Source organism: Nyctereutes procyonoides, unplaced genomic scaffold, assembly GCF_905146905.1.
Source record: "Nyctereutes procyonoides isolate TBG_1078 unplaced genomic scaffold, NYPRO_anot_genome, whole genome shotgun sequence".
Taxonomy (NCBI): Eukaryota; Metazoa; Chordata; class Mammalia; order Carnivora; family Canidae; genus Nyctereutes; species Nyctereutes procyonoides.
In genome coordinates, this window is record NW_026575082.1 from 10,617,217 (window position 1) to 10,623,216 (window position 6,000).

Consider the following 6,000-nt stretch of genomic DNA (forward strand, 5'->3'; position numbering starts at 1 on the left):
TCTTGGGAAGTCTTTGCATATGTAGCAGGGATCCTGAAGTGCTCACCTTACATGTGCTCACCTTAAACTCCTCAAAAAGCATAGCAAGACTATGGCTGTAACACAATTATTTGGCATTCAATAGAATTTTATATAAATATATTCAGAATCAGTGTTCTAAAAGCGTATGTATTTTTCCATATTTGGAAAATTGAGCTAAATAGGAAGAAATATTTAATTACCTACTAACTTGCGAAAAATGTCACCTTCTCCGAGCTTGTACTTTTTACCATTACACTGCTAACATGCAACAATGTGAGACTTTAGAAGTGTCGTAGGGGAGTTCTCACAAATTAGCTGTTGACTCAGGAGTATTTCAATTGTATTTCCCATATACTCAAAGTGAAATAATTGCTTACTTCAATAACATGATTTAATAATGTCTTTTTTTTTATTAAATTGTTCCTATAAAATTAAATACCAGTCAGATCTTCCTAGTTAGTTATAAGTTTAAATTTCTTGACAAGTTAAGAATTAAAATTATATCATGCTTTCCTTAAAAGCCTTTGAAATTTAATTTATTATCTATAGACACATTTGTCGCATGTCTGAATCAGTGATATATGTCCAATTAATGTTATACATATAGTTATGTAATAAAATAAAAATTAGTCACATTACATTTCATTGTCAGACATTGATTTTAATATATGCATTTTAACATTTATTACAAATCAATAAATTCAGCAATTGATTTAGAGAAAATCTAAATTGTTTTAACTAGACAAAATAAACTTCATGAAATAAGAAAACATTATATGGAATATTTAAAAAGTTAATGGAAATACCTAATGATTTTTTTCTACTTAAAATGTGATTTTTTTTCTACATAACTGGACATTATTCTGAGAAACTTTATTTTTATTCTGGGAGAATTTTTTTTTTCATTTTATTTGTGGATTAGGTAAAAGACATATAAAAGGTTACAAGAGGAAATTTTCATCTCGCTGTCCTAGACCGAACTCGTCAAGCATTTAACATATACAAACAATGGAAGGAGGCAAAATTATCCTTTAAAACTACAAACAGATTCTGGAAAGACAATGCAGAACAGTCAGAGCCTCAGCTACTCAATCACTGTGAACACATTTCAGTGCTCTCCAATAGTCATGAGATCTACAACAAATGTCTTAGCCAGACTATTTATCATTCTTCTACAGTACAAAAATCACTGTCCATTAAGTCAACAAACTGGCCATGCTACATTTAAATGAATGGATGAATGAATGAATGAATGAATCAGTAAATAAATAAAAAATTAAAGACCAAAATAATTGATAGGACATTCAACCCTCATTTTTTTTTTTTGCTTGCTATCATGAGGCTTCTGCTTAAAGTATAGTATCAATATTTTGATTCCAGCATGTAAATCTAAAAACAGCACTTAATAGCCCCTGGATGGGGCAGCCTGGGTGGCCCAGCAGTTTAGCATCGCCTTCAGCCCAGGGTGTGATCCTGGAGACACCTTATCGAGTCCCATGTCAGGCTGCCTGAATGGAGCCTGCTTCTCCCTCTGCCTGTGTCTCTGCCTCTCTCTCTCTCTCTCTCTCTCTCTCTTTCTGTGTGTGTGTGTGTGTCTCATGAATAAATAAAAATAAAATCTTTTAAAAAAAATAGCCCCTGGATGGACCAGGAAATTTGCAGTAATCGAGCATATATGATCATAGGGTTTGAGTAGAGGAAACAGCTAATTTGTTATCTAATATTAAATTAATTCACATCCTTGCATGTAGAACATATAGGAAAGAAAGAGAAATTGTGGTCATAAATGATGAATATACATATATTGGTTTATGTATATATATAGATGTATATTAACATATATCAATGTAACTTATATGCACAAAATCAATATTGAAAAGTTAAAGTTCTCAGAATATGTTCCTTCTCCCCACTGATCAGAGAAAAACCTACTCGTTTGAAATATTAAAATACTCTCCCAATGACTATAAATATATTTTGTCAAACATTTTTAAAATAAATCACAAAATCCTTTCATGCAGCAGTATCCCATTCAAATCTAGCATTTAGTGACTCAGACCTGTGTTTTGAATACTCATATTACAAAATACCAGATGAAAATCTAGCATGACCAGTGAGTGAGTTACTAAAAAAATTAACTTCTATGTTTTATGTGAGAAATATTGCTTGCTCCTTTTCTGTGTGCTACTCTCTGGGAGAGTTTGTTTGTTTGTTTGTTTGTTTTCCCTTAATAAATAAGAATATTTTAAATGATGGTGAATATTAGTTCTGAAGAGAAAAAACAAAACAAAACAAAACAAATATTGAAGGAGTATAGCTACTCCCAGGAAGATTTTTAAGCATGAAAAAAACAAGAGGGATTTTGAGAAGACAGCTGATATGTATGTGATATAAAGAAAATGGGAATAATTAAATAGGAGATAGGCATGTGAAATGATGATTTTTGAGTGGTCTGCAGAAACACTCTGTGGCATTCTAAGAGCATGAGTTAAATTGTTCGTTTTTATAATATTTCTGAAGATTGATTATCTTCTCTCTTGATAAAACAAAACAGACAAAAATTGATTATATATTTATGTTTAGCTTTTGATAGAGGAGTTCCACTCAGTGTGTTGGGTTTCATATAAGGTGAAAATTTAGTGGAAAGTCATCAATATAACTAACCACAAGTCTCTGATAGAATATGTCTCCCCTTAATTACACTTACCACAGGCTATATTTTAAGTCTGCAAAGCAAGTGTCACAGATCTATTTCTATGGCTGCATTGTTTTGAGCCTGAGTTTCCTGTGTTCACATTGATAACTGTGCTGTCTGGGAACAGGAAGTCCTCCTCTGCTGCTTGGAATTGCTCTAATTTGTTCTGGTAATGGGCACCAGATGTCAGAGTATAAAAGGAAGCTGGACCAGGCAAAAAGATTGCCGTTCTGACCTTCTATTGAATTCCAGAGCTCTTGCCCTTTTTTGTCTTCTGTGAAAATCAAATATTCACAAACATACTGAACAAAGTGGGACAAGCAGCCTCCCTCCCATGGAAGCTGCCACAGCAGAAGAGCCATGGCTGCTTGGCACAACCCTGGAAGGCATAACATCTGCCACAGTTCTCAGCCATCCTTCTTTTTTTGGGGGGGATTGGGGGGGGGTAGGTAAAGGAGAGGCAGAAAAAAAGAGTAAGGAGGGAAGAAAAGAACCTGCATCCTCCACATCCACAGAGAGACATCCTCTGTGTAAAGACTGCTACTTCTTCAAAAGTACTTGCACTCAACTAGGTCTTTGGCATCTCCTTTTTAGTAAAGATGAGGAATGGGTCTGGGGTTTCATTTTCTTTTGCCTTTTATTTTTCAATAACTAGAGTGCTAAAATTCTTTTTGCTCATATAATGCATATGTAATTTATTGCATTTGTCACTCTATTTGTCTTGGTAAAATGGTTTAAATCTGGAAAAGTCTTCACAGAGTAAATCAAAGTGAATATAGTCAGATGCCTGCTGCTGTTGATAAGAGTACAAAGTGGTGATAAAGTCGATCAGCTAGTATGGGATTTACATGTCTGAGCATTTAAATCTCATTTTTGTTAACTGATTTTCTACAGGTTCACAGGGTTCCATGCTATTCATTTTCTATTTGTAATGAACTTTATATTCTAAAAATTTTCAAACGGCTGTTTTTTTGGGATAACAGGGAAATTTCTCTGTTTCCAAGTAGTGTTCCTACAGAGACAATTTTGTTATCTTTTATCGAGGTATAGTTGAAGGAAAGAAATGCCATCCTTTAGGCATTTTGTTCTTCTCAGGAAAAAAAAGGTAATAATAGAAAAAAGGAATTAACTGTTTACTCTGTTTATTGACCCCTTGTCATCTAAGAAGCATTTAATAAAATCTGAAATTTCAGATAAAGATCTGAAATTTTAATTAGCCACTATTTCTATTTTTTTCTTAAAATTAATTATCCACTACTTTCTTCTTAAAAGGAAATTTAAGGATTATGAAAAGGTTGCTGTTCATATAAAATACAGTACACTTTCTTTAATTAGGCTTGTCACAGTTGCTGTTTTCCTCTTTAATTTTTTCTCCCAAATGTCAGAAGATTCAGGCATATTTTAGTTTTTCCTGAGGTTTTTAATAATTTTATAATTTGACTTATTTTCCTATAGTAACTTGTTCTATTTAGGATATCTTGGAAAAATAATAAATATTTTCTAAATAAAGATACTAAAAGCCTCTATACAACACAATTATCCCTGTTGGTAACGCAAATAGTACTCATTGATAATGTTGTAAATGTTGTAAAATTGTAATTGTTAATTATCATTTAGTAGACCCCCACAACATCCAGCGGCACCTCCTGTAGCTTGCTTAGCACTATTCCTATAAAACAAAAACAAAAACAAAACAAAACAAAACAAAACAACAACAACAAAAAACTAACCCATGTGCAGGGAAACACAATGGAATGTCAGGATAGGGATAGGAGCAAAACTGTTCCCAAACAATTCTTCCCTATGCTGGGTTGCTTCCTTGACCTCTTTGACACTAAAATTTCCCTATCTCTTACATAAGACTAATATTTCTTATTTTGTAAATATTTATATGATATATTTAGAATGTGCTTGGAACATAGTATACACCCTAATGAATTTTATTGGAAAACATACTATATTTCAGTGCATTAGCTTAGTGATCTCAGCCTATTGACTGAATTGGTACTATTAATTTTGTAAACTTGATAAAAGTTTTAATGGCCATAAGTGATACATATACAATTACTTATTGAGCACTTGGGTGGCTCAATGGTTGAGCATCTGCCTTTGGCTCAGGTCGTGATCCCAGGGTCCCACACTGGGCTCCCTGCAGAGAGCTTGCTTCTCCCTCTGCCTATGTCTCTGCCTTCCTCTCTCTCATGAATAAATAAATAAAATATTAAGAAATATATTTAAAAAACAAAAAATTATTTATTAACAATTACACAGTGTTACACGCTTTCTTGACATCTCTTAAAGCACATTTAATTGACTGAAATTAAATTCCACACCCAGAGGCCACACTGTCTCTTTGGAATGCAAAGAGAAAATGGAAAAAAACCAACAGATTTCCCTTCAGATTTCATAGCAGACGGAGCTTCCTGAATCCAAAAATTTTTAATCATTTTAGCCATAAGGGAAGATCCACTGAAGTAAAGTAAAGTTAACCCGTTTTGTTTTTGTTTTGTTTTTTTTTTTTTTTTTTTGAGGCTCTCATTTGCACTATTCTACTTTCTCTGACTCATCTGCACACCATGTCTGCCTCTCAAACACCACACACAGCATTCCTGGAACTGACCATTCCCTATTCCATGCTTCTCAGGTCTTGCCAGTAATAGTTGTTGATTGGGCAACCGGTGTTCATCACCCTGTATTTTAGACTTTTTTTTTTTTTAATTTTACTCTCAGGTAATGATTATTTTAAGAGGCTTGCTGTCCCAGGTTTCTCTCACTGCAACAAACAGACCAACTGCAAGTAACCCTGCTTGCTTATGCAAAGAGAATATCCATATATTGAATATGCTTTTATGATTTTCCTCATTTTTCTCTCCCATTAACAATCACTTCTGTTGGGAAGAAGAGAACCAGTAGAAAACAACTAACTTATACAATAAATTTATTGCAACTAAATTGAGAGAGAAGCCATAGATCTTCAAGACTGACATAGAAACAATGGAATGGAATGCATAGATTTACACACATACAGAGATGCTAATTTCACTAGGTGGTATCTTGGGAAAGTTTCAAAATAACATAAGGTCGGGATCCCTGGGTAGCTCAGCGGATGGGTGCCTGCCTTTGGTCCAGGGCGCAATCCTGGAGTCCTGGAATCGAGTCCCACTTCAGGCTCCTGGCATGGAGCCTACTTCTCCGGGTGCCTGTATCTCTGCCTCTCTCTCTCTATGTCTATCGTGAATAAATAAATACAATCTTTTAAAAAAATAAAATAAGGTCATTTTGGT